At 41.1% G+C, this 8,941-nt stretch overlaps 1 pseudogene; it reads right to left on the bottom strand.

Annotated features, from left to right (window-relative positions):
• Positions 1-8,102: 8,102 nt before the first annotated feature.
• Positions 8,103-8,917, bottom strand: LOC131764245 (RNA-binding protein 7 pseudogene; annotated as a pseudogene).
• Positions 8,918-8,941: the final 24 nt, after the last annotated feature.

The raw sequence follows: 8,941 nt of genomic DNA, 5'->3' as shown, positions 1-8,941 counted from the left end.
TGAAGGCCCCGCTATGACCAAGTAGTATGATGTGTACGCAGAGATAACAGGTCGATGAACTGTCCCCAACAGGGCCTTTTTATCTGGGAGAGGCATCCATAAAGAAGCAATAGAGAAGAATGTCACGATTATTTTTGTATCTGTGTGTACTCGTCAAAGAAGGATCTGTGCTCCTTCTCCTTTTGAAATCTGTATCTTCAGTTAGATATTGTTGTTAACTGACAAGCAACCTGCATATGGAGGGTGAGAAGAAGTTGGAAACTGTGACAATAGGAGGGAGAGCTATTTAGGGACCTGATGAAAATGCTGGACCAATTGTGCAAACTGGATGCGGGCCCCAGTTGTCCCACTACTTAGCTGTCTGATCTTGGACAAGATCCTTATGGTTTCTACTTTCTCAGTTGTAAACCAAAAGGTTGACGTATGAGTTGATTGAAAAAAACGTATGTGAAAATTCTTTGAAAGAGTATAAAGCACTATCCAAACTCCAGACTCCTTTGGGTCATTATCCTTATTGCAGTGGTGTTCTGGGCATGAGAAAATGCTTTTCATTTTTTATGTTTTCCATCGTTCCAAACAAAGAAGGCTACAAAGGACACTTTCCCGTAGTCTTCTGTATGAATTCCTTTGGGGAAGTGAGGCCAGTTCAGTGGTCTGTTCGTGAAGCACCGGCCAAAAGTACTCCAAGATATGGACACTCACGAGCCACCAGGCCACCGGGAGAAGGGAGTTCTCAAATGTTCCATTGACGTTCTGGCAATTGTTGAGTTTCTCTTATCAGACTTGGCCCTTTCCCTCCTTATTCTCCGAAGAGAATATTGCCCATGCTAATATTAGGGAATAAAAGGGACGACAAGTGTAGTATTTTTGCCTCTTTGTCATAGCTTTCACGTTATTAAATGTATGCATGTGAAGAGGGAGTGTTTTTCTCTTTTATATTTAAAACTACTCGTAAGACTTTGAGAGGAGTGCTGGTATGTAAACGAGTTTGAGAACCAGACCCAAGATGAAATTCTACAATTGAAAGCTTGGCCGAGTCCTTCCCCTGAGTGTGTGTGTGTGTGGGGGGCATTTATGGCAGGTAGACGTCTGTGAAACGGCATCCCCTTCTCCCCAAAGATGCTCCTGAATCCATCCTCGAGTCGCCACCAGGCAGTCCATGATCAGCTTGACCACATGCATGACCGTAGGTGGGAGGGATGGAAAGGAGGAGGGTGTCTACTTCAGAAGGATGTGTAAAGTCAGGGGCTCTGTACCTGGGATTCACGGGGTTTCACTCAAAATTCTCAAATAGTTCCATTACCTCCCCTCCCCCAACGGTAAGAACAATCTAGGGCAAGTGGTTGGTGGTTGTAATAGTTATAAAAGCATTATAGGTGAATCCACTTTGGGAAATGACTCTTTGTGAAGATGAATGCCCATAATATGTCTGTAAAAGCTATAGATTCCCTTTCAGTGGAATCAACTCCATCCTCAAATGCTTTACCGAAAATGCTGGTGAGACCATTGGCATGGTAACGAAGAACTCAAGAGTTTTTAGCTGGTTTGACGCCCAGCTTCACCACTTATAAATTTTACCACCTTGGGCAGGGGATTCACCTCTCTAAGCCACAGCTGGTGGTACTTTAGAGTAAGAATAAAAATAGTACCTGCTTTTTAGGCTTGTGTGAGGATTAAATGAGATAATATATCTAAGAGCCTAGCCCAGTATCTGGCAAAGAGTAACATTAGAACAAGATTGACCTGAGAACAAAAAAGGAGAAAAAAGCAGCAGAGAAAGTGGCAAGGACAGTGAATATTGGGCAAAGTGCTTTTGTTAAAAACAGGATGGACTTGGTGGGAGAGTCATGGTCATTAGAATTATAGTACCTGAGAGGCCAGGGAGAGGGGGTGCCCTTATCAGTTTGGATTGATTTAAGCTAAAAGAAAATGATGGAAATTTGAGATCAGGTAGACTCAACATTCATACTTAGTCTTTGGTATAAGAAGAGAGAGTGTGTGTGTGTGTGTATGTGTGTGTGTTTAAGAGAAACAGATGAGAGAGAGAGAGAGAAAGGTCAGGGTGGGAAGGGCAGAATTTCTCAAGAACAGTGAGCTGCTTTTCCACTGCCATCATTGAAGCCTCTCAAGGTATTTCAGAGAAGGTAGATGATCATCGACCATATCTATTCTTTGTCTCTGTTGCCAGGGAGAGCTTTGTTTTCAGAGCCCTGCTTTGTCTATGGAACTAGATCTACGATTATAATAATTTCACCTTGGGATGTCCCAAGACACAAACACGGACATGAATATTAGCTCCACATTATCCCAAAAGAAGGCCTGTGGGTTTTGTTTTCATAGTAATTCTTAGCAGATTTCATCATAGAAAATACTGAGCCGCACTCACAGAACCCAACAGAGCCTGATAATTTGCTGGGGTTGCCGGAGAAGAGATCACACAGCAGCCTGTGGACACAGAGAGTCCTTGAGACTCGTGTTCAACCCCACAGCACAGTAAGATTGGGAGTCTCAGAAAAATTCAGTCTGGTTCCCAGACTCTCTCCTCACTGGCAACTTTATTTGGCTGCATTACCTGGTAAATCGTTTAATACTCCATCTTTTCTATGTAAAATACCAAAAGGCCTAAAAATTTTAGGAGCTATTTGCTTAATTCAACAACAGTTGTCTCTCACAGTTTTTCAACGGATTGTTTGAGACCCAGATTTGATCTAACTGGTTGGGAAGATACAATTAATCAGTTCTTTGATCGGAGACTATTGTTGCTATTTATTATCTTCTCAAGACCAGATGGGTTTCTTTTCTAATTTTCAACGTTAAATTGCATAAGAAATTAAAATGCTACCACCTGCCTTTTTGTAATCTCTGTGTGGGGGTTGAATGGATGAAATTAAGCATAAGGTTATTTGCTGAGCATTCACTCTCACACTCTGTGTAATACTCAAAAAAAGCAAAGGTACGGTCCTTCCTTTCAAGGAGCTTATAATCTAGTGGAAGGAGAAATGAGCTCAGAGCCATAGGCACAGCTACTTGTTTTACTGAACATTAGGGAATTATTCAAAGATAGTGGGAACACAGAAAAAGGACCGGTAGTGTTCCCATTCATCTAGGAGCACCTTAGAAGGATTTATAGAGCTAATTCCATTTGAACTTGGACTTGAGAGATAAGCAGGATTTCGAGTGGTAGTAATGGTCAGGGGTGGTGGGAACGACAGAGGCACGATCTCTAAGGTAAAAAGGTAGAGAGCACACCTGAACAGAGGATTGTATGAGTTTCTGTAGGCATAGGGCACCCACAGCCCAGACCAAGCAGGAAGGAGGCGATGATGGAAGATGGACAGGGTACTGTAGAGAATTTGCACAGCTGAGCAGTATGGAAGGATTCTGAGTTGCGGAGCCTTAGAATTAGATCCATTTCTAGAACAATCACCAGGAAAATAAAGTGAAGGGTGAAATGAAAGAGCTGGAGGAGACGGGAAGCAGGAAGGCCATCCAGGAGGCTGATGGAAGCCCAAAGAAGCAGAGCATCCGTGGAAGAGAAAAGGAGGGATGGAAACAAGCTGGTTCCTACGTGTTGTCTTCTCAATTTTCAGTCTTGGGTTTTCTTATGATCCTAGCTGATACCTCTCTCCCCTTATCTCCATATCTATCTATCTATGTATCATCTATGTATCTGATTTTTTTTTTTACTTAGTTCTCCTTTCCTCTCTTTAAATAATGGAATGGAAAGAAAGAAACAACCCCTTCCATCTTGACCTCTACATAACTTACAGAACATAATCATCTTAGACCACAGAAAACGTTCCCATGTGGCACAGCTGTCCCAATAGCTAAGAGGGCTCTGAATAATTATAAGAGGGCATCATAGACGTTACATGACTAAACCTGGTTTTATACATCCTTACTCCCAGTCCTGCCTCAACTTACCTGTCCCAGCAGAATATTCCTTGTTTTCCCTGTAGATAATTTGATATCACATTTGATCAGTGATTGGCTGACTGAGGAAACATCTGTGCTCTTTTGTGTGGCGAGCATTGCCCTCTGAGGAAGGCGCCATTCAGACCCTCATAAGCCTCAGGGCCCGATTGTACTCTCCTTGGTCTGCATCCTGGACTTTATGGTATGAACGTAAAAAAGGAGATGGCCTTTGGCCAAATCGCTCCAGGGACCTGCTCAGTTACTGGGGGTCCCTGGTTGTTCCCTAAAGCTAGGAAAAGCAACCCTGGAGGGGAAATTGGTGCCTTTGAGGGAAAAGCCGAGAAGCCAATCAACGAGCTGATGCCGATAAGGCGTGACTAAGCCGAGAAGCCAATCAACGAGCTGATGCCGATAAGGCGTGACTAAGCAAATTCCCTGCTTTAGGGGTATATATACGGCTACGCTTTGTCGTTAAGCTTGCCTTGCAACCGTCAGTTGTCTGTGCCCTTCTGATCCCGTACCTTGGTGCGTTCAGTTCCCTACCCCCTCTCGTCGATGGTTGCTGCACTTGGAGGACCCGCCGCGGCTGGCGGCAAGTGGCGCCCGAGCAGGGACCGGACGAGAGGGACGTCTGAATCTCGGTAGGTAAATCCCCGGAGTTACGAGTGAAAGTGTGGCCACATAGTAAAGTTGACAGTAACTCGGGGCAATAGTCAGAAGTAAAAAAATATGGGACAAAAAGTATCCAAGGAGCGACCTGAGATCACTGATCAAGAGAAGGAGTTGTCCACCAGTGCTTTCCAGGCTTTCACAGCTGGAAATTATGATGTCTGTCTGCAACATCTTGCCTGCCTACAAGATATAAACAAAGACGATTATAAAATAATTTTGAATACGGCAGTAGCTGAGTTTTTCAAAAGTAACCAGACAACAACAGATAGTTTAAGACAGACACTTAACCAATTAAAGAATCAGGTGCACTGGGCTGTTGAAGAAATGGATGGACTAGATGATCTTGAAAACAGTATGTTGTATTACAATCAAGCAGTCGTCCTGTATCATGTCCGACAGTATACAGAAGCCATATCCGTTGGTGAAAATCTTTATCAGTTCATAGAACCTTTTGAAGAAAAATTTGCCCAAGCAGTGTGTTTTTTGCTCGTAGACCTGTGTATATTAACCTACCAAGCTGAGAAAGCTTTACATCTTCTTGCTGTTCTAGAAAAAATGATTTCACAGGGCAACAATAACAAAAATGGAAAGAATGAGACTGGTAACAAAGATGGGTCTAATCATAAAGCTGAAAGTGGAGCTCTAATAGAAGCTGCAAAGTCAAAGATACTATTTTTGTGTTGAAGTATATGTAGGAGGACAAGGGACTTTACTGGTCTGCCATAGTTTAAAGGTAGTTAAAGCTGTTACAAGTTTGAAGTTTCCCTCCTTTTTTCCTTCTGATTTTCCCCAATCTGATTTTGAATTCTCAAATCTGGTGCACCTTAAATTATAATAATGGTACCGTTCTAATTTCTTCAGTTTCTGTTACTGATAATAGTTTGGTTTTTTATAAGCATTGGGATTTTGGGAAGTTTGCATTGTCTTATTCTTATCAACCGGTTATTACTTGTGTTACACCCTCATATGCCTTGCTAATAGGAGATTTACAGATTGAGTTTACTTCTGGTTCCTTAGGATATAATATAACTTGTCAGAATTGTATTTTTAGTACTTGCATTCTGCCTATGAAAGGAACTTTTTCTGTTATGATGTTAAAACAACCTTCCTATGTAATGCTGCCTGTAAATATTTCTGAACCATGGTATCATAGTACTAGCATGCAAGCTTGGCTAGAATTATCTGAAGCTTTAAAAAGACCTAAACGATTCATTGGAATATTAATATGTAGCATATTAGCCTTAGCCGCTTTAACAGCCACAGCCGCTACCGCCGGTTTAGCATTAAGTAAAACTGTACAACAAGCACATTATGTTAATCAATTGTCTAAAAATACCAGTATTGCATTAGCATTACAAAGTCATATTGATACTCAACTAAAAACTGAGGTTGATGAGTTAAAAAATGCTCTCATAGGTTTAGGAGACCAAATTATGGCTTTAAAATTGAAAATGCGTTTGATTTGCCGTGCTAAATATACTTGGATTTGTGTGACTCAACACGCTTATAAAGAAACTGGTATTGGAACAAAGTAAAAATGCACTTTTTAAGTGTATGGACTGATGGACACATTAGTTTGGACATACAAAAACAATGCGGAAATACAAGCAATTCAAGAAGCTCATCTACAAGAAGACGGGCCCCAACAATTAATTCAAGGACTCTTGGATCAGCTTCAATGGTTAAACCCAATGCATTGGTTTCAAAATGGACTCACAGGATTGATTACCGTGGGGTCATGTGTATTGTTGATGTTAATTGCCTTACCTTGTTTATTACGCTTTATTGTTGGCCGTCTCGCTGCTCTTCGTCAGGAGGTGTATGGGTTGAAATTGCATTATCAAGCTTTAAAAAATAAAAGAGGGGGAAATGTGGCGAGCATTGCCCTCTGAGGAAGGCGCCATTAAGGCCCTCATAAGCCTCAGGGCCCAATTGTACTCTCCTTGGTCTGCATCCTGGACTTTATGGTATGAACGTAAAAAAGGAGATGGCCTTTGGCCAAATCGCTCCAGGGACCTGCTCAGTTACTGGGAGTCCCTGGTTGTTCCCTAAAGCTAGGAAAAGCAACCCTGGAGGGGAAATTGGTGCCTTTGAGGGAAAAGCCAAGAAGCCAATCAACCAGCTGATGCCGATAAGGCGTGACTAAGCAAATACCCTGCTTTAGGGGTATATAGATGGCTATGCTTTGTTATTAAACTTGCCTTGCAACCGTCAGTTGCTTGTGCCCCTCTGATCCCGTACCTTGGTGCGTTCAGTTCCCTACCCCCTCTCGTCGATCGTTGCTACACTTTGAGGTCCCGCCGTGGCTGGCGGCACTTTTGGTTTAGTTTTTCTGTGTTTACAGTGATATAGCAAACGTTTGCATCTTTTTTGTTTGTTTTTGTTTTGTTTTCAATATATTAAAAAGTAACATAGTACAAATGTTGTAGTTAATATTAAAAAGGATCCAAATTTTTCAAGGAATGAATTTTTATAAACAAGTTCTACAATGAAAGGGAAACAGCATATTGATACATAAAAGTTTTGTTAAACAAGATTTAAAAATTTTTAAATCAAAGTGTTTTAGACTAAACTATTTCAAATGTTCAAACAAAAACAAAAAATCCCTGTACAATCTCCATAATAAGATGTGTCCTCGCACTTTGAAAATGTTAAAATTTTAGAAATTTGAGTGATAGAGGCAGCACTTAAATGTTTCGTGAACCTTTTTTTCCCAAAAAAGAATACTTTCGGTAAAACACTTTACTATTTTATCTGAGTGCAGTTACATTTTTGTTCTTCCAGAAAAAGATTTACATTAACTGTATTTTTACTGTAAAAAAAGTTAGAGATATTTAACTTCCTGAGTGGCTTCAGTCATACATCGAACATGATTTAATGAGCAAAGTTTAAAATTTTATAATGAAATAGCATGTGCAGATGTATACTTGTATGCTCACTTACAGTAAAACTCAAGATCATGTCACAGAACTTACACTTAAGTTCTCTAAGAAGTTACATAATACGATTAATCCCCAAACTTGACCAAAAGGTTTTCTCAAATGTTAGTAAATTGAATTACTGAATTTACATTTTCTCATTTATTAACAAAATACTGAGTCATTTCAGACTATCAACTTGAATGTTTTCCATTATATACACCAAAAATCTGATTCCCTAACAAGAAATTTCTTGCAATACAAAAAGATAACAGATAATTAAAATATTTGCTTCATAATACAGCTAATCCATAAAATACATCCCTTCCTCAATTGTCTAAAATGATTAGGAATTGTGGCACCACCTTTAGCATAAAGCCCTTTCCTCTTCTTAAAACTGTGCAGTGAAAGGTAATTTATGTAATGAAACTAGAACCACAATTCTTCTCATTTCTGTATTGGACTGCAGTTAGGTTTTAAAAATTTTATAAAGAAATGTGGCAACTTGTAAAGCTGCTCTATAGAGTTTTTTTTTAAGAAAACATTCCCAGAAACAGCTTAACAAAAGGGCCTAGAATGACCCTATGAATACATCCTTTTAACACTTGTCAGTGTCGAGATGAGCGCCGTTTTCCATCTCTACCACTGTCTCTTCTGTTATCATAGTCATGGCTCCAGTCGTCGTGATTTCTCTCTTCGCAGAAGAAATCATCTCTGCTTCCTCTGTAATCCTGGTCGGCCCCGTGATCAGCGTAACGCTGTTCACGGCTGTAATGTCTATCCACTACGCAGGGATGAGGATTCTGTCTGGCTTTTCGCTGTCATCATGGTGTATCTTGGCCCCACTGGGAGGTTGAAGACTGGTTAAAAGTGTGATTATGTGACTGAACTGATGGGGAAAATCCGGACTGATCCAGATGTGGAGAACCAAATTTCCCCCCATATGACATCTGTCTCAAAGCACCCTTCATCACTGCTTGTCTCTGAACATTTTCTGAAGAAGAAAAAGATCTTTGAATTCTCGGTGTTGATGGAGTCATGTTAGCCACTGTAGGAGATGTGGAAGTAGGGCTTGAACTTCCAACATGATGCTGGGAATATGACAAACTGAGCTCCTCTGAGGCATGGCTACTTCCTGCTCTAAACTGAATTTTGGTGGGCCTGCCAAAAAGTTTGATTCCGTTAAGCAGATTCATGGCAGAAGGAACAGATACTTCACGTTTGAAATTCACAAACGCCAACTGCTTTGGTTTAGCATCGTTATCTTTTGGAATGTGCACTTTTATTACTGGCCCAGCCTGTCGGGTGCCGGGGCGGACCGTCCTGCTTGTGCCAGGAAAGCGGGGATGGCCGTTGGGGCGGGCCCTACCGGGGCCGGAAGACGAAAGGGAAGGCACGTTTGCATCTTTCATTGGTCCTGTACCTCTATGCTTTTG

The sequence above is a fragment of the Kogia breviceps genome, chromosome 10, assembly GCF_026419965.1.
Source record: "Kogia breviceps isolate mKogBre1 chromosome 10, mKogBre1 haplotype 1, whole genome shotgun sequence".
In the NCBI taxonomy this organism is placed as follows: domain Eukaryota; kingdom Metazoa; phylum Chordata; class Mammalia; order Artiodactyla; family Physeteridae; genus Kogia; species Kogia breviceps.
Note: the sequence above shows the minus strand (reverse complement) of the source record. Positions and strands in the feature narration are given on the sequence as shown.